Below are 20002 nucleotides of genomic sequence, written 5' to 3' on the forward strand. Positions count from 1 at the left end.
ATTTATCAAACATTTTATTTCCAAGAAATAATTACAAAATTACCTCACAAATGATTTCAAAAGCATTTCTTGATGTAATGTATTATTGTTTTGTCGTATTAAGACAAAATTATTTTATAATTGGCCAAATTGGCACCTTTTGGCTATAACTGCAATTGTCACGACCCTAAACCCGGACCCGGTCGTGATGGTGCTTCTCGTGAAGACAAGGCCAACCGACACTACCCATTTCAGTATTTAACAGTTAAGCATTAAGAAATAGTCTAAGCACGATCAAATAAACGAAGGTTTAAGTAGTTAATAGCATAATTTGCGGAATACAACCCAACACAGCTCGATACTGGGGTGTCACTAGTTGTGAGTATCTAAACAATCCAAAATACTCCAAATCAAACTATAGAGTTTAATGCAAAAGCTAAGAACATGAAGGAATAAGATAGGGAAGAGCTCCGGGCTGTGAACGCCAACAACTACTTAGAGACTCATCGGATCCGCCTGAGCTGGAAATGATCTATACTCGGGAGCGGGACCAGATACACCTGAATTTGCACATAGGGTGCAGGGAGTAAAGTGAGTACTCTAACTCAGTGAGTAATAATCATAAATAAAGACTAAAAGCAGGAAATCACATAAGGCACAAGGCATGCTATAATGATATAGTAAAACCCTTAAAAAAAATAAACCAGTGAAAGATAGGTAAAAATCCTTTAACTCAAATATAACTTCATGAAAAGCTTATTTCAACAATTAAACATATAATTGACAGTCAATTAAGAAAGGTTTGCCTCACGAGCATAGTATCAACAAATCCGCCCCTCGGGCAATATCTCAGAACAATACCAGCCCCTCGGGCTCAATCTCACATCATAATGGGTACCCGCGCTCACTGGGGTGTGCAGACTCCTATAGGGGCCTCTTACAGCCCAAGCGCAATATCAAACCATCTCGTGGCATCATCACTAGGCTCTCAGCCTCATATTAATCAATCCACCTCGTGGCTTACATATCTCATAATAAGTATCAAATGTTTCCTCACAACATAGGCCCTCGACCTTACTTAGTCAAAATCCTCACAAACCCCTCAGGCAATAGTAAAAAAGTAATTCTCAGCCCAATTATCATTTAAAAGATCATTTAAGTATTTAAAACATATAAACATGGTTGAGTACGAAAACAATGAAATATATCATGACTAAGTTCAAGTATAAAGTTAAAACAGTGAGGAGATATCAATAAAAATCCCCGAATGGTTCAAATAGTTGGCACAAGACCCAAATATGGCATTCAGTCCAAATCATGATGATAGCAAATAGATTTCAGTCAAATACGCAGTAAAATAGTCATTCAAAATGGACTAAGTCACAATCCCCAACAATGCACTTCCCCATGCTCGTCATCAAGTGTGTGCGTCGCCTCAATATAGCACAACGATGAGCAGTTCAGGGTTTCAAACCCTCAGAATATCATTTACAATCATTACTCACCTCAATCCGGTCAAATCTCTAGCTCGCGACGCCTTTGCCCCTTGAATCGGCCTCTACTCGCGTCGAATCTATCCAAAATAAGAATCACGGTGTCAAAATATGCTAAGGGAACGAAGCCCAAGCGAAAATAATCAAAATACGACAAAAATCTCGAAATTTCCAAAACCCGACCCTCGGGCCCACGTCTCGGAATTAGATAATTTTTACATCAATAGATTTCTTATCTCCCCACGAGTTCATACATATAAAAAGTTCTGAAATCCGACCTCAAATTGTCCTTCAAATCCTCAAGCAAAGGTCTAAGTTTCCAAGACCTAGTTTCCCCAGTTTTAGCCCTTATATTCCATTAATCATAGCTCTAATCCGTGAAATAATAGCATAGAAACGAGTTTTAGGTCCAAATTCCTTACCTCAGTTAAGTTCCCTTGAAATCTCTCTTCAAAATCGTCCAAAAAGCTCCCAACCCGAATTAGAAATGGTGAAAATAGCTCAAAATCGTGAAGGACACAATTTATACCTTCTGCCCAGACATTTTCACATTTTCGGCCCTATTTACCGCTTCCGCAGTACCGCATTTGCGGCCAAACAACTGCTTCTGCGGTTTTTCACTTAACTCACCACTTTCCGCATCTGCAGTGCCATTCCCGCATCCGCGGCATCGCAGATGCGGTCCCTATAACTACTTCTGCGGTTTCCTGACACCTTACCAAATTCCACTTCTGCGACCCCTTTCCCGCATATGCGGCGTCGCACCTGCGGTCCCCAATCCGCAGGTGCGGAAATACCAGTAGCAGCAAAATCTGCACCTGCAACAATTCCTCAAACTCCCCATCAACCATCCGAAATCACTCCGAGGCCCCCTGTACAAACATATCCCAAAACCTTATTCAAACTTGTACAAATCTTCAAAACACCCCAAACAACATCAAATCAACCGAAACACATCGGATTCAAGCCTAAGTTTCCAAAATCTTCTGAATTCCGCTTTTGATAAAAAACCCAACCAAACCACGTCCGAATAACCTAAAATTTTGCACACACATCCCAAATAACACAACGGAACTACTGCAACTCTCGGAACTCCATTCCGACTCCTATATTACAATCTCACCTACCAACCGGTAATCACCAAAAATCCACTTTTGCCAATTCAAGCCTAAATCTACTCCGGACCTCCAAAACTCATTCTGATCACGCTCCTAAGTCCCAAATCACCTCCCGAAGCTAACTGAACCATCAGAACAAACGTCCGAGACATCTAACACATACGTCAACATCCGATTGACTTTTCCAATTTAACCTTCCTCAAAAGAGACTAAGTATCTCAAACCTTTTCAATCCCTTTCCGAACCCTAACCAATCAACCCGATCACATATAGAATCATTATACAAAGCAATAAGAAGCAAAAACGGGGCGGTAACTCATGAGACGACTAGCCGGGTCGTTACAACAATAACTTTGCAATTATAGCCCAATCATATGATTTTGTACTATATTTATCCAAAATTTAATCATGTGTATTTTTTAAATACTAAATAAACATTTTAAAATTGTTTTCTACGCATGAAATTCATTTTTAAAATTAACAACTATTTTTGTAAATTGTTTTTAATTAATTTACATTGGGTATTTAACAAATAGCCACTTTCATTTCAATTATAGTCTAATTAAATTATACCCCAACCCAACTAAAACGGCCCAAATACCCCAGGCCTAATACCTTATCCTATCTGACCCAATCCCTTGTCTAATCTGGACCGTTGATCAATTTTAATCAACGTTCCAGATCTCCCATTTCCTAAATTAACACTAAAGATTACCCCCTCTTCGCCCTCATTTCTCTCTTTCACTCCACCGTTACACTCTCCCCTCACCTCTCAAATTCTCTCTGCTAAAATCTAAAGCTCTTACCAGCCGTCGACTTGCCGGTAACTATGGTGGTGTCACCACCATCCCAGCCCCCATGGCTCCTTCCTACGTCGGGTTACTGCTGCCTTGAGGTCCTCAAAGGAACCAGAGGCGGTTCAACTCACCCCCATGTTTTTTCATGTCATTCTCAGGCAAATCTTGGCCTGTCCGAGTAAGATCCTGCCATATCCGGCTAGAACCTGTGGTTTCTATGCTGATTCTCTTTTTCTTTGGGTTATCTCTCTGAAACCCTAATTATTAGCTCTTGATTTCTCATATCTGTAATAGATCTGGGTATATTCCGAGATATTTTGCTGTTTTCCTTAAAGATTTTTCGATTTTTCTAAAACGACTCTTCATATTCAAACCAGGGTTTCTTAACCCCTTTTCAAAATGGCTTTTCCTTCTGATTTTAGTATTAATCTATGATTTTCACTATGTTTAAATGTTTATTTGAGTTTTCTCTTTTTATCTGGGTTATTATGTTGAAAACCCTAAGTTTCTTGGTTTTAATCCTGGATTCTAAGTCTGTTTTGTGATAATATGTTCGCTTAATCTGTATATGTGCTTGTTTCTCATGAGCCTTATGATTCTCTGTGGTTTTACCCTATTTCGTTCATCAGTGTCTCTGACTTTTACTTCTTCTGCCTATGTCATGTTTATTCTATTAATTAATGTTATGCTCTATGTGAATCCCTAATTTTGTGTGATTTTACCATATTTAGCTTATTAGGGTTTCTGATTCTTGCCTATTATGCATTTATTCTGCTTGTTCTCATAAATTTGTGTCAATTTTTCCTAAATCAGTAGTATTTGCTATTTTTGAATCTTTGAATCTCTGTGGCTGATCCTTCACTAATTTCTTGTGATATTATCTATTGATTTTAACCTTTAAGATATTTTCTTTCCTTAATATATGGTCGAGCACGCTGTCAACTGATTCTTAAGTATTTTCCTTGATTAGAATCTGCTGAACCTAGTCTCTATTACATATTGTGTACTTGTACTATGCTGAAAATATTTCCTTATTTGTTATATTCAGCCTTATGTGATTTCCTTCCTTATTTGGTATTTGCCTGTTACTGTTTAAATTTAATTCCTTAATTAAAGGAAGTACTTATACTAATTTGATCCTAATTAGTACATAGTTCCATAATTACTGTTGAACTATGATTATTGCCTTATTTTCTACCTGTTTTCAAATTATAAGTACCTTGCTCTTTCATTAGCACAAAGACATGAACACATTGGTTCAAAAACTCTCTCTCACACAAAAAATCTCTTCTGCTCCCTTTTCTCTTGTTACTTGCTATTGTTCTAAGTCAGCCGCCTGCAAGCCAAGGCTTATTACTCTACTCTCTTGCTCCTCACTTTGTGTTTACTACCTTCTTTACTGGTATGTTCTAATTTAAATTCAAGTTCCAAAAATAATATGGTCCTTTTATTACTTTAATTCATCCTGTTTCTAGTTTGCTTTTACTTATGGTTTTGCTGTGAAGCCTGTAGTTGATATGTTTACATTATTAGCATGTTATATACTCCCCTTCCTTAGGATCAGTACGAACATGTTACCCCCCTCTATGTAGTCTGTCTCCATGTGATGTTACTCTATGTTTCTAGTATGAATCTCTTTGTAATGTAGTTTGCACTCCTAAACTTGTATGATTCTAGGATTGATCTTAAATTATGTTGATCCTATACTGAACCCCTTAAGCATTGCTAATTCTGTGACTATGTCTAATAAGTGTTTCTGAGCATATCTGTACCAATTCCAAAGACTTCTGCCTGCTATGTGTTTACCATTATGTTCTTTACCTGTCCCTAATTCCCATTTACCCCTGTGTGAAGGTTTGTAGTGCTAAACCTGTCTTGGTTCTTTGTTCTATGCGTGATGCTGAACCTGTTTTGGTTCTGCGATTGGTCTGTTGTTTGTCGATTGCCCTACTATTTTCAAAACTGTCTTATTGAATAACTCCTCTGTTGTTTTACAAAACTATTTTCAAGTCTCTTTTCAAATTGTTTTCCTATTTAAACTTTTTTTTTCAAAACTATGTCAAGCACTCTCACTCTATTCTTAGATCCCTAAGTTCTTCCCCTTTAATGTGTGACTGCTTAGGGATCCCTATGAGATCCCTCTAAACTCTGATGCATTAGAGCTTGCCCTTCCACACTGCACTTACTCAAATATGGTTGTGAATTCTGGGTGTGAGCACTGCCCGGGATCCCTTGAGGTCATTAGGGAACTCTAACACACCCGGATATTGAGAAAGGCTATGAAATAATCTGAGCAGTTGAGGTTTTGGAAATATGGGCCTACTTGCAGGATCTCTATAGTGTAACTTCTTATTTTTCTTTATCTATTAATGTAATTCATTCAATGTTGGTTTGTAATATTCATTGTAAACGAATATTGGGGTTGGCCAGTGAGAAAGGGGAGGGTAGCTATACATGTTATCAAAGGGATGAAAACATGCTTTAGGTTTATATTTTTCTGTATGTGCATTAGAATTCATATTTAGGACCAATACATGCAAAGCATATCATGCATTAGATACCATGCTCCTAGGTTTCATGTATACTGTTTTCAACATCTCATTTTGACATCCTTATTATCACTTAGAAATCCTATTTCTAGGATAAACGACAACATTAAAATAAACTGTTACTTATGCATATTTTGAAATCATGTTGTAACCTGCTGTGCATTTAGAAATCCCGCTTTAAGAATTCTGCATATAAACCATTCTGAACCTTATATGTGCATATTAGATACCATGTTTAGGATCTCGTTCATACTCGCTCAGCCACACCTAGTTAAACTATTGATGCATGAAAACAGATATAAAATAGTCTCACGTATAATTATCTTGTTTAAGTAAAACTGGTAATAATTCCGTATCTTGTAAAACTTAGAACAACGTGCTTTAGGTAAAATATCTCCTACCTTGTTTTAATAGTTCTGGTAATAATTGGGCATTATCCCATGCCTAGGCAAGCCTTAGGTAATCAAATTTCTTATAAAACTGGAAACTGCCTCATTGTGTTTACTGCTTAATGGTTAATAGGCTTAAAATCAGTAGGCAAACTGATTAGGCCCCTGCTTCTAAGTTTTAAAAAAATCCGCATGTCTCTTGTGTTCTGATACTCACCTAGACATCATGTCTTAGGATCCTGTTTAATAATACTGCCCTTGTTTGTGTTTGAGTCGTGTGTTTACATACATTATCTGCGGAGGTAAACCTGAGCCTCTTATTTGCTCCTTCCTACTTTTATTTGGTAAAGTCCTATGTGTTCTTTCTTGTCGCCTTAGTGTTTTCTCCTTTAAACCTTAGGGGTCTATCTAGAATTACCTATAAGTAGAGGTCCTAATTTCCTCCAGGACCATTAAGAAGGGTCGAGTAACAACACGTATAGAGATCGTTAAATAACATTCGCTTAATAACCGCTAAGGGATGGGAAGGGTAGATATGAATACGATGACTACATGCTAATGTCATGTGTAGCCCTCATTGGGGAGTGTTTACCGGACATTGAGTGGGTTGGTCCTGTAGTCTAACCAACCTAGGACTCTTCTTTCCCAAATTCCCTTTACTTTCCATGTTTATACAATTTGTTTAAGCCTTTCCTTTGTCTCATTATTTGAGTCATGTAATGTCCGAATCCTTCTCTTATTTGTAATTATATATTTAAAACTATTTATTTATTAATGGACTAGTTCATAAGTATAAGTTCAGTCGGGATCCACCGTTGTGGACCGAGAGGGGTGCCTAACACCTTCCCCTCAAGGTAATTTCGAGCCCTTACCCTAAATTTCTGGTAATGCAAATCAATCCAAGAGTTAATCGCTCTAGGTGCCCTAACGCACCATAATCCGTTAGGTGGCGACTCTTCAAATACCCAAATTCCCAAAAGCAAATGAGTTATTACTCCCATGAACATCGAAACCCGGACTTCTCTCCACGGAGGGGAAAAAAGGGGGCGCGACATCATGACGACTCTACTGGGGAGACCTTTAGGCTCTTACCATAACGAACTTGTCTTTTGTGAATCAGTCCAAGAATGTTTTACCCCGTACCCTTTCCCCTTATTTGAATTTAACTGCCTATTTTAAGCATTTTTGTTTCTTTTATTCATGAAACAAACTTGTCTCTTTATTTTCCTTTTTCGTAACTGTATTTCAATTATTTAAATACTGTATTTATTTTTTCCTACGTGCAAATACCTGACTACATGCTATTAATTGGTGCATAAATCATGCTCCACATCATATTCCACTCATGCGTATCAAATCCTATAGCAACGCTTAATGAGTGGTTGCACTCTTCCTATTTATTACCCTTAAATTCGGAAAGGCTTATTTGCTGTAAAACCAGTCGATCAGCAGTGCAGTCGACGGTTCTGTGCCTTTCCCTTTCAAGTTGTCCGCTTGAGGGTACCAGTCTAAAACCCCATAGTAACCTTACTCTGATTGAAATTGTGCATGCATCATGGTCAAACCTAGTCGGATCAGTTATGTTATCCACATAATGATCCTTTAAGATGAGCCTTATCCAAAGTCCACCGGAGTTTCCATAATCCCAACGGACACTACCACGTTCTGTGCATTAATTTGGAGAACTAAATGCCAAAATGCTAATCATGAATGTATAAATGGTCGAGTCTGGTGGGAGAGAAGGTCCTAACCTTTTTTGGATACTGATGAACCTATACGAACTGGAGGATTTGATCAATAGGAACATTCAACCTGAGGAATGTCCTTCTGAGACCAAATAGATTAGGTTTACTCGCTTTCCAAATGTAATAAGGTCAAGTGCCAGTAGTGACTTACTTTTCTATTGTCTTAGTATCGTTTTGGGATTCGTCTATTTTTATATTATGAAATAAAGAACTCATTAGCATTTAATGTTCTTCAAATTTATTTGTTGCTAGGCCTACATCAGGCACAACGAGGTTCCCAAAGTAGGACATGAATTTACATTTCCGCAATATGTGTTTAAATACTGTAAACATTTCAGGACCCTCACTGACTTGTTGCATTTTGTTTTTGCTTATTTTGATTAGACCCATCCCCTTAGGTTGGTTCACTCATACTGGCCTCGTCAGTATACCACACCAGATCTAGAGGCCCTCCTCCTCCTCCTCCTCCAAGCAACACAAAAGGCAGAGGAAAAGCAAAAATGGACGTCTTAAGTGGTATTCGAAAGGAGAATATTGAGAATGTAGAAACCTCAGATGACTGTAGTAATCCAGCCCCAATGATCTAGTCCTCAGATTGGAACAAAAGATATTGGAATTGCATGGAGAACTTGAGCAGGTTCGCAACTTGGCAAACTTGTCACTCACCCTAAATGTCCCCGACATCCACCAACAAAACACAAAGAACCCAACACCTCCCCAGAACACACAAAACCAACATCCACAAAATCCTAGCTCAGCAAATCAATACACAACTCCACCCTAAAATCTCAATCCATTGCCAATACCGACTCCGCCACAACATCACCATCATCCAACTCAGTACCCACCAACCTCCACTTACCACACTCCCCAAAACACACCACAACCCATTCCCGATCCCCAAAACTCCACAACCGACCACCATTACGCCCAAGTTCCTGGCACCCATCAAAGCAACCATATGTACGTAGAAACTGTACCTCACTCTATCCAACCCACATCCTATACACTAGAATCCTCCAAAAAGGACTTGCTCATTAAAAATATGGCTGAAGAACTCAAGAAGTTGACAAGCTGAGTTCAAGGTGTTGAAGGCAGCAAAGGAATAAAAGGTTTGAATTATGAAGACCTATGCATGCAACCAGAAGTAGAACTGCCAGAGGGATACAAACCTCCCAAGTTTGAGATGTTTAACGTCACAGGTGATTCGAGAGTCCATCTAAGGACCTACTGCGACAAACTTGTTGGGGTAGGGAAAGACAAAATGATCCAAATGAAACTCTTTATGAGGAGTCTTCCCGGGGATGCTTTGTCTTGGTACATCAGCCAAGATCCCAAGAAATGGTCCAATTGGGTAAGTATGGCATCAAATTTCATGGACCGGTTCAGGTTCAATATAGAGAATGCACCGGATGTTTTCTACATTCAGAATCTTAAGAAGAAACCTACCAAGACTTTTCGTGCGTATGTTACTCGTTGGAGGTCAGAAGCGGCCAAGGTCAGGCCATCTTTGGACGAGGAACAAATGAACAAAATCTTCGTTAGAGCACAGGATCCACAATATTATGAAAGGTTGATGGTTATCGAAAATCATAAATTCTCTGATATCATCAAACTCAGAGAAAGAATCAAAGAAGCAATCAAGAGCGGGATGGTAACAAATTTTGAGACACTACAGGCCACAAATAAGGCATTACAATCAGGCAACATATCAAAGAAGAGAGATGTTGGGGCTATAATGGTGGCCCAAGTCCCGAAATCTATACCACACCTATAACTCCCAACCATCCCATTTCCAATCACCTTCAACTCGCCAAAACATTCCAAGACCAAGACCCAACTTCGACCACAAGCCACCTAGACAGCACACTGCCATTGCTGACCCCATCGAACAGTTGTATGAAAGGTTGAAAGCCGTGGGTTACGTCACTCCTGTTTTCGCTGTGGCATAAGAAAACCTATCCCAATAGGTCAATCCAAACAAAACTTGTGCGTACCATTCTGGTATGAAAGAGCACACCACTGCTAAGTGCCGAACATTGAAGGATAAGATCTAGACACTGATTGACAATAAGGTCATACAGGCAAAGGAAGCCATACCTAATGTCTGCAACAACCCCCTCCCTGACCATAGAGGTGATGGTGTACATGTGATAGAGACAAATGAAGAATGGGACCCTGAGGGGTCGATTGGACTTATTCGAGAAAGTGATGAATTTAAAGTTGCAGTCACACTTACTCGTATTGTGGTACATACTCAGTCACCAATCGAGGTTGAGGTAACTGCATCAGTTCCATTCGAGGTGGAGGTGGCTCCGTCTGCAGCCACCCCCGCTCCATTTGAAGTAGAAGTGGTCACATCTTTCACTGTGACAGTATTGACCATACCTCCATTCAACTCAAAAGCAATATCCTGGGATTATGTTGCCAAGGCTCGACGAAAAAGGAAATCCAAGGTAGAGGAATCTAACGCCGCACAAGGAATGACTAGGACTAGAAGAGTCTATACGCCTGAGCACTTGGGAGGATCAAGCAAGGATGCCACTACCAGGAAGCCCGTCATTGGGACAGGCCAGATGACATGTGGAGGAAAATACATGCAAAGGAGTATTCCATTGTTGACCATCTGAACAAAACCCCAGCTCAGATATCTATCCTGTCACTGTTGTAAAATTTAGAGGCGCATAAGAATGCTTTAATAAAAGTGCTGAGCAAGACTTATGTACCCAATAACATCACTGGCGGAGAAATGGACAACATGGTGGGGCAAGTATTGGAAAGTCATAAGATTATCTTCCATGAAGATGAACTACCACCTGACGGGCTGAATCACAATCAGGCATTGCACATTACAGTGCAATTTGAAGACAAATTCATTGCCAGGGTCTTTGTTGACGGAGGTTCAAGCCTAAATATTTGTCCATTGGACACTCTGAAAAGGTTGGAAAAGGTTTCCATGAAATACGAGTAGGAAGCATGAACGTGAAAGCTTTTGATGGGTCCCAAAGGGCCAGGAACGGGGAAATCAATCTTTGCTTGCAGATGGGGCCAACTTGGTTTGACGTCGAGTTTCAGGTGCTTGACATACCAGCCTTATATAATCTTCTGTTGGGTTGGCCATGGATCCATGCCACTGGAATTGTGCCTTCCACACTGCATCAAGCCGTGAAGTTCGAATGGAATCGTCGGGAGGTGATCATTCACAGAGATGGGAGTAACCCCATTTACACTAGTCAAACCATCCCGGCTATTAGACATAGAAGAAGGCTAGGAGGGGAAACCTATCATCACATTGAACGGGTCAATGCCATCGAGAAGGATAAATGGTGGAGCAGTAAAATAGAAAGCATATTGGCTTGGCCTAGACATGAACCCGACAAAGGATTGGGAAAGAACCTCCAAGGTATCACCAAACCAATAAGTTGAAAAATCATGGTACCACCTTTGGGCTCGGATACTAGTACACATGGCAAGAATATAGAAATTGGTCACCTCCATGGTGTGGTCTGTACTACCCTCTCGAACAACCAGTGCCACGTTTGGGACAAGCTTTTCAACAAGCTGATACGATATGGGGGGACTGCAGAGGAAGCACTAGCTGGGTTAAAGAATTTGTTCTTGGAGGATGAGGACATGTACTGCAATGCCATAATTAAGGGGTAGGAGGAAGAAGGCCTCACCATTCAGACCATAAAGAAAGGAGTTGTTCTCAGGAATTGGACCGCTACACAATCTCGAGCCCGCCGAGTCCCTAGATAGCTTGGCAGATTTTACTTTTATAGCCATTCTGATTTCTCGTAATTTTGTTTTAAGATTTACTTGTTTCAAAATAAATGCTCGATTCATCAAACCGTACTATGTCTAGATGATTTTTTAAGTTTTAATCAAATGCATTTGCTCTTTATTATTCACTACTATCTTTACATTTTTCCTTTCTACAGCGTTATTATTACTTTTCTTGATGAACCAGTGACTGTGACATGTTATGAGGCAACGCAACATGAGAATAGTGATTCAGATGAAGAAGATGAGATACCCGTTAAAATTGTCAGGGAGGTTGAAAACTTTGAGAATAAGCCTAAGTCCAATCTGGACGAGACCGAAGCAGTAAATTTGGGAGACGCCAAGACCATCAAGGAGACTCGCATCAGCATTCACTTGTCACCAACAGAGAAGGAAGAGTACATTCGCTTCTTAAAAGAGTATGAGGATATTTTCGCATGGTCATATGATGACATGATCGGCTTGAGCACGTCTATAGTGGCTCACAAGTTGCCCACTAATCCCATGTATTCGCCAGTCAAGCAGAAACTTAGAAAATTCAAACCAGATATGAGCCTGAAAATCAAGGAGGAAGTTACCAAGCAGATCAAAGCCAAAGTTCTCAGGGTGGATAAGTACCCAACCTGGTTAGCTAACTTTGTGCCAGTTCTGATAAAGGATGGGAAGGTCAGAGTATGTGTTGATTATCGGGATTTAAACACATAAAGTCCCAAGGATGACTTCCCACTTCCAAATATACACATCCTGATCGATAATTGTGCCAAACATGAACTCCAATCCTTTGTAGATTGCTTTGCGGGCTATCACCAAATCTGGATGGATGAAGAAGATGCAGAGAAGACAACATTTTTACACCTTGGGGTGTATACTGTTACAAGATGATGTTGTTCGGTTTGAAGAATGTGGGGGCCACTTACATGAGATCCATGGCAACTATCTTCCATGACATGGTCCATAAAGAAATAGAAATGTATGTGGACGACGTCATTATCAAATCCAAAAGAGCCGTAGATCACATAGCAGGCCTGAGAAAGTTCTTTAACAGGCTAAGGAGGTACAATTTGAAACTAAATCCCGCAAAGTGTGCCTTTGGGGTTCCCACAGGAAAATTATTGGGATTCATCGTCAGTCGTCGAGGGATTGAGATGGATCCATCTAAAATCAAGGCTATTCAGGAGTTACCACCACGTAAGAGCAAAAAGGACGTGGTGAGCTTTCTAGGACATCTCAACTACATCAGTCTATTCATAGCACAGTCCACAGTCATATGTGAGCCCATCTTTAAAATGCTAAGGAAAGATGTAGAAACAAGATGGACAGAGGATTGTCAGAGGGCCTTCGACAAAATCAAAGAGTATTTGTCCACACCACCAGTTCTTGTCTCGCCAGAGCCACGACGACCTTTGCTACTCTATCTATCTGTGTTGGATGGGGCTTTCGGATGTGTTTTGGGACAACATGATGAGACAGGAAGAAAATAGCAATCCATATGTTACTTGAGTAAGAAGTTCACACCTTAGGAAGCACAGTACTCTCTGCTAGAGCGCACTTGCTTTGCTTTGACTTGGACGGCCTGGAAGTTGAGGCATTACTTATGTGCCTACACTACATACCTCATATCCAAGATAGACCTTCTGAAGTACATATTCCAAAAGCACATGCTGACTGGAAAGTTGGCCAAATGGCAGATACTATTAAGTGAGTTCGATATCGTCTATGTAACTCAAAAGGCAGTCAAAAGGCAAGCATTGGCAGATCACCTTGCTAAAAATCTGGTGGGAGGCGCATAAGAACCTTTGAAGATGTATTTTCCTGATGAAGAAGTATCATTTGTAGGAGAAGACATTACCGAAGCATACGATGATTGGAGGATGTTCTTTGATGGAGCTACAAATTTCAGAGGAGTGGGCATTGGAGTAGTTTTGGTATCAAAAATGGGTCAACATTATCTGGTATCTGCTAAACTTAGATTTACCTGCACCAACAACATGGCAGATATGAAGCGTGCATACTAGGGCTCAACATGGCAGTCGACATGAATGTTCAGGAGTTGCTGGTAATCGGTGATTCAGATTTTCTTGTGCATCAGGTACAAGGAGAGTGGGCCATCAAGAATTCCAAGATATTGCCATATCTGCACCATGTGCATGAATTAGGAAAGAGGTTCACGAAGATAGAATTCTGACATGTGCCTAGAATTCAGAACGAGTTTGCCGATGCATTGGCTACCTTGTCATCTATGATACAACATCCAGATAAGAATTATATTGATCCCATTCCGGTGAGGATCCATAATCAGCCGGCATATTGTGCTCATGTTGAAGAAGAAGCGGATGGAAAGCCTTGGTTTCATGACATCAAGGAGTATTTGTCAAAGAGAGAATATCCAGAGCATGCAAACCACACTCAGAAACGCACCCTCCGGAGCTTGTCCAATCACTTCTTCCACAACGGAGGAAACTTGTATAAGAGAACTTTTGATTTGGGTTTACTAAAATATGTCGATACAAAAGAAGCTTCTAAACTACTTGAGGATGTGCATACTGGGACTTGTGAATGGTTTCGTCTTGGCTAAGAAGATACTTAGGGCCAGTTACTTTGGATGACCATGGAAACAGATTGCATCCAGTATGTCCGCACGTGCTTTTAATGCAGGGTGCATGCCGATATGATAAAAGTGCCGCCAAACGAGCTCAATGCAACAAGCTCAATGCAACAAGCTCACATTGGCCATTCACCACTTGGAGAATGGATATTATTGGTCCGATTGAGCCCACTACTTCAAACAGACACAAGTTTATTCTGGTAGCCATTAATTACTTCACAAAATAGGTAGAGGCTGCGTCCTACAAAGCTATAACCAAGAAAGTCATCACAGATTTTATCAAGGATTAATTTGTTTGCCGATTCGGTGTTCCTGAATCCATTGATACTGATAATGCCGCCAATCTCAATAGTGATTTGATGAAAGCTATGTGTGAAACTTTCAAAATCAAGCACAAGAATTCCACAGCCTACAGACCTCAGACGAATGGAGCCATAGAAGCCGCCAACAAAAACATCAAGAAGATACTAAGGAAGATGGTAGAGAACCACAAACAATGGCATGAGAAGCTACCTTTTGCTTTATTGGGATACCGCACAACAGTTCACACATCAACCAGGGCAACTACCTACATGCTGGTTTATGGTACTGAGGTTGTCATCCCAGCCGAGGTAGAGATTCCTTCTTTAAGAGTCATACAGAAAGCTGAACTTAGCGATGCAGAATGGATAAGGAGCCGCTATGAGAAATTGGCCCTCATAGATGGAAAAAGGATGAATGCAGTATGTCATGGTCAGCTTTACCAGAACAGAATGTCCAAAGCTTTTAACAAAAGGGTCAAACCAAGGCAATTTGCCCTAGGTTAGTTGGTGCTGAAGAAGATCTTCCCACATCAAGATGAAGCCAAAGGGAAATTCTCCCCCAACTGGCAAGGTCTGTTCATGGTTCACAGGGTGCTGACGGGAGGAGCGTTCATACTGGCAGAAATGGATGGAGAAATCTTTCCAAAACCAATCAATTCAGACGTAGTCAAAAGATACTATGCTTAGATTATTTACATTTTTCTCATCTAATGTAATTGAACTATGCTTGACCTGATTCCCATTTAAGAGGGGATACATAGGCAGCCTTATGAGTTTGGTCATATCATAATAAAATTGTCATTTCCCCCAAGATCAGAAACTGGGGCAAAATTTTGAGAAGGGTCCTCAAAATTCCGGAGCAAGTCCAACCAACATGCGTCAGACAGTCAGTAATTAGTCCTCAAATTCTGACATAAGAGAGCTGCAATGCCTTTGAGACGTGTTACAGTCACTAGTTAATCTAAATGTATCAATATATTTCTGAAATAACTCTATTTTTATCAACAATTGCGTATTTTTCGAAAAACTCTATTTCCATAACAGTCAGGCGTTACTTAGGGGAACTCGAAAAGGGATTTCAAGGTGGAGCAAAGCAAGGCCGGCAGACGAAGCACGAACCTACCTCCCCCCCACAAAACTTACAATTTTTCTTTGAACGCATGCATATCTGACATGGCAATAACATCCGCAAATACATAAACGTAACAAATTCGCTATCAATCAGGACATTAGACATCGAATGTATCTCCAGCTAAGACATACACTACTCTTATTAGCTACTCGCTCCTTCCATGAGGCTAATCCTTGGCTCCATACTTGCATGAGGCTAATCTCTGCCTCCCTTATCTGCATGAGGCTAATCCCTGCCTCCACATTTGCATGAGGCTAATCCTTACCACCACACCTGCATGAGGCTAATCTTTGCCTCCTCGCCTGCATGAGGCTAATCCTTGCCTCCATACCTGCATGAGGCTAATACCTGCCTCCCTTATCTGTATGAGGCTAATCCCTGCCTCCATATTTGTATGAGTCTAATCCTTGAATCCACACATGCATGAGGCTAATCCTTGCCTCCACACCTGTATGAGGCTAATCCTTGCCTCTACACTTGTATGAGGCTAATCCTTGCCTCCATACCTGCATGAGGCTAATCCCTGCCTCCATACTTGCATGAGGCTAATCACTGCCTCCCTATTTTCATGAGGCTAATCCTTGCCTCCATACCTGCATGAGGCTAATCCTTGCCTCCATATTTTCATGGGGCTAATCCCTACCTCCCTATTTGCATGAGGATAATCCTTGCCTCCACACCTGCATGAGGCTAATCCTTGCCTCCATACCTGCATGAGGCTATCCTTGCCTCCATATTTGCATAAGGCTAATCCCTGCCTCCATATCTGCATGCGGCTAATCCCTGCCTCCATATATACATGAGGCTAATCTTTACCTCCATACCTGCATGAGGCTAATCCTTACCTCCATACCTGCATGAGGCTAATCCTTACCTCCATACCTGCATGAGGCTAATCCCTTCATCCATATCTGCGTGAGACTAATCCTGCCTCCCTATTTTGCATGAGGCTAATCCTTGCCTCTGTACTTACATGAGGCTAATCCTTACCTCCGTACCTGCATGAGGCTAATCCTTACCTCCATACCTGCATGAGACTAATCCTGCCTACCTATTTTGCATGAGGCTAATCCTTGCCTCTGTACTTGCATGAGGCTAATCCCCGGCTCCCCACTTACATGAGGCTAATCCTTGCCTCCATACTTGCATGAGGCTAATCCTTTCCTCCCCATCTGCATGGGACTAAGCGTTGTCCCTCTTCACACAAATATTGCTCTATTTCTAGTACTATCTACTCGCTTTTAAATCGGGCTAAGCTCTGCCCTTCATTTCACAAGACTAATCTTTGTCTTGTTAACATCATTACTGCATATCATGGGCTGAAATATCGCCAATCTATCCGAAGGCATCATAGTCTAAAAGGCATCATCCTCATAGACAGAAGACACCATGCCATGGCCTAAGGATCCCTCAATTTTGCATATCATTATTCAAAGGCGTCATAGTTCAGAGGCTCATGGCCCGAGAACATCATTTTATGGCCCGCGAATCTCTCATCAAGCAATTCATGGCCCAGGATGTCATGGTCTAAGGATGTCATCCCTAACCGTCCAAAGACAACATTCATAGTCCAACGGGAACTTGCATCATGTTTAAATTTAAGCACAGTATACACTTGTATTGCTTCTATTTGTAGGTAACCCAACGAGCAACATCTATCCCAGCAGGAGAGATCCTGCTCCAGTTCTCCCGACCATATCAAACCTAACCTCTTCCATAAAACCATTCGTTCATCCAGCCCTAGATGTTGTGTCCGTTATTATAATGACTTCACCGGTATACTCCGCCGATGGATCCGGAACTACATATGGCCTGATTCTTGTAAAACCAGGGATATGTAGGCATCTCAGAAGCCAGGATACAGCCTAATCTCTCGAACCATTTCGCTCGGTTAAAATTGGCCATCATATCTTTACCCGACAAACTCTTTCATCCTTTTCGGGTAAAGAAGGGCAGCTGTTGATACCCAATTTTTCCCAAACAATATTTCAAATTGCATATATGTCTTCAAAATCATGCATTGATTAGCAATTGATATTTTTCCACAATTTTTCTATATTTTTATTAATTTATCCAGCATTTTATTTCCAAGAAATAATTACAAAATTACCTCACAAATAATTTCAAAAGCATTTTTTGATGTAATGTATTATTTTTGGTCCTATTAAGACCAAATTATTTCATAATTAGCCAAATTGATACCTTTTGGCTATAATTACAATAACTTTGGAATTATAGCCCAATCATCTGATTTTGTACTATTTTCATCCAGAAATTAATCATGTATATTTTTTAAATACTAAATAAACATTTTAAAATTATTTTCTACACATGAAATTCATTTTTATCATTAACAGCTATTTTTGTAAATTGTTTTAATTAATTTGCATTGGGTATTTAACAACTAGACAATTTTATTTCAATTATAGCTTAATTAAATTAGACCCCAACCCAATTAAAACGGCCCAAATACCCCAGACCCAATACCTTATCCTACCCAACCCAATCCCTTGTCTAATCTGGACCGTTGATCAATTTTAATCAACGGTCCAAATCTCTCTTTTCCTTAATTAACCCTAGAGACTATCCCCCCCTTCCCCCTCATTTCTCTCTTTCACTCCGCCATTACACTCTCCCCTCACCTCTCAAACTCTCTCTTCTTAAACCTAAAGCTCTTACTGGCCGTCGACTTGCCGGTAACTATGGTGGTCTCACCACCATCCCAGCCCCTATGGCTCCTTCCTATGTCGGGTTACTGCTGCCTTGAGGTCCTCAAAGGAACCAGAGGTGGTTCAACTCACCCCCATGGTTTTTCATGTCATTCTCAGGTCAATCTTGGCCTGTCCGAGTAAGATCCTTCCATCTCCGGCTAGAACCTGTGGTTTCTAGGCCGATTCTCTTTCTCTTGGGTTATGTTTTTGAAACCCTAACTATTAGCTCTTAATTTCTTAGATCTGTAATATATCTGGGTGTATTCCAAGTTATTTTGCTATTTTCCTTAAAGATTTTCTGATTTTTCTAAAACGACTCTTCATCTTCAAACTAGGGTTTCTTAACCCCTTCTCAAAATGGCTTTTCCTTCTGATTTTAGTATTAATCTATGATTTTCACTATGTTTAAATGTTTATTTGAGTTTTCTCTTTTTATCTGAGTTATTATGCTGAAAACCCTAAGTTTCTTGGTTTTAATCCTGGATTCTGAGTCTGTTTTGTGATAATATGTTCGCTTAATCTATATATGTGCTTGTTTCTCTTGAGCCTTATGATTTTGTGTGGTTTTACCCTATTTTGTTCATCAGTGTCTCTGACTTTTACTTCTTCCACCTATGTCATGTTTATTCTATTAATTCATGCTATGCTCTATGTGAATCCCTAACTTTGTGTGATTTTACCCTATTTGGCTTATTAGGGTTTCTGATTCTTGCATATTATGCGTTTATTCCGCTTGTTCTCATAAATTTGTGTTAATTTCTCTTAAATCAGTAATATTTGCTATTTTTGAATCTTTGAATCTCTGTGACTGATCCTTCATTGATTTTTTGTGATATTCTCTACTGATTTTAACCTTTAAGATATTTTCTTACCTTAATCTTTGGTCATGCATGCTGTCAACTAATTCTTAAGTATTTTTCTTGATTAGAATATGTTGAACCTAGTCTCTATTACATGTTGTGTACTTGTACAATGCTGAAAATATTTCCTTATTTGTTATATTCAGCCTTATGTGATTTCCTTCATTATTTAGTTTTTGCCTGTTACCGTTTAAATTTAACTCCTTAATTAAAGGAAGTACTTATACTAATTTTATTCTAATTAGTACATAGTTCCATAATTACTACTGAACTATGATTCTTGCCTTATTTTCTACCTGTTTTCAAACTATAAGTACTTTGCTCTTTCATTAGCACAAAGACACGAACACATTGGTTCAAAAACTCCCTCTCACACAAAAACTCTCTTCTGCTCTCTTTTCTCTGGTTACTTGCTATTGTTCTAAGTCAGTCGACTGCAAGCCAAGGCTGATTACTCTACTCTTTTGCTCCTCAATTTGTGTTTACTACCTTCTTTCCTAGTATGTTCTGATTTAAATTCAAGTTCCAAAAATAATATG

This window comes from Nicotiana tabacum, chromosome 16, assembly GCF_000715075.1.
Source record: "Nicotiana tabacum cultivar K326 chromosome 16, ASM71507v2, whole genome shotgun sequence".
NCBI classification, from domain to species: domain Eukaryota; kingdom Viridiplantae; phylum Streptophyta; class Magnoliopsida; order Solanales; family Solanaceae; genus Nicotiana; species Nicotiana tabacum.